Genomic DNA, 1608 nt, shown 5'->3' on the forward strand with positions numbered 1-1608 from the left:
GCTTTGGTCTGCCAGCATCTGTGACAAAAGATGAAGATGGACAAAAGGAATCCCAAACGAGTGGAAAATGGATTTCCAGGTCTTACAAACCCTTTTAAGTCTAGGGGAAATAAGGGGTGCAACATCAAAAACACGGGACGTGTACTGGAAAACGATCACACGCAAAACATTCTGAATTCGGCAAAGTGTCTGTTTATTACAGTGACAAAATTTAGCCCAGGATATTATTTACATAAATTATATACACTTTATAACCAAGCAAAAAGGTTCACAAAATAAACAGGGGAAAAGAGAGAAGAACAAGACCGTGCCAAATCAAAGAAAGAAACAAAACATAACTAGTCTTACTAAGAACAAAAACAAAACCTCTAATCTAACTCAACCATCAATATTCACAAACAAACCCCTAAATTAAATAGAAAGAAAAATCTTCAGCATCAAGGACGCCCTAAATAAACTACTCTTGCTACCAACCAATTAAATACAATCAGGTGGCATGTGTCACTAACCTAGTGTTCTATAAACAATTGAAAACTCAGTTTGGCACATGTATATCACATGCTATCTTACCTGTTCTTTTTCTCTTTCCCCATTTAGTAACACTGGTTTAACAACCATGTAACAAAAATGGTGAAAACCTCAAAGAGAAGAAAGATCGAATGGGCCATTATTCACCAAGTTATCAAAGAACACAGACTTTACCACAAACCGTGTCCAAACATTAAGATGGTACAGGAACAAACAAACAAACACGCAAGTGCCATCACAACAAAACGAGTGCTCTCGCGTGCAAGAGAACTCCCGCTTCTCGCTCTTAAAAATAAAGGTGCTTCAAAGGGTTCTTCAAGAGATGCCATAGAAGAACCATTTTTAGTTCCACAAAGAACCATTTAGTCAAAGGTTCTTTAAAGAACCATCTCTTTCTTACCTTTTTGTAATCTGAAAATCCTTCTTTCGCCACAAAGAACCTTTTGTCAAACAGAAAGGTTCTTCAGATGTTAAAGGTTCTTTATGGAACCATTTAGACAAAAGGGTTCTTCTATGGCATCGTGAAGCACCTTTATTTTTAAGAGTGCAGGTGCAGTTTTTATAATCAAATAATGTGCCCTCATTGGTGAAGCCGCACGTTGTTGTCACTAAGCATCTTGATGGTTGACAGAATTAGACCACTCAGGTACCCGCGTCTTCCTGCTGAAAACGAAAGTAAAGACAAAGAGGGAAAAAAAGGGGAGGGAAAAAACAAACACAGTCCAAATCAAAGAAAAGAACACTAAGATGGTACAGGACAAACAAACAAGCACGCAGGTGCCATCACAACAACACGAGTGCGAGAGCACTCCCGCTTCTCGCACAGGTGCAGATTTTATAATCAAATAACGCGCCCTCATTGGGTGAAGCCGCGCGATCGTCGTCATTAAGCATCTTGATGATTGACAGAATTAGACCACTCAGGTACCCGCGTCTTCCTGCTGAAAACGAAAGTAAAGACAAAGAGGGAAAAAAAGGGGAGGGAAAAAACAAACACCGTACCAAAAACGCATCATCATTTTAATATGGGACGTAACACCAGGTTTGACTGGAGAGGTTACAGATCTGCAACAATACAAA

The sequence above is a fragment of the Sinocyclocheilus grahami genome, unplaced genomic scaffold (genome assembly GCF_001515645.1).
Source record: "Sinocyclocheilus grahami isolate Dianchi unplaced genomic scaffold, SAMN03320097.WGS_v1.1 scaffold991.1, whole genome shotgun sequence".
NCBI classification, from domain to species: Eukaryota; Metazoa; Chordata; class Actinopteri; order Cypriniformes; family Cyprinidae; genus Sinocyclocheilus; species Sinocyclocheilus grahami.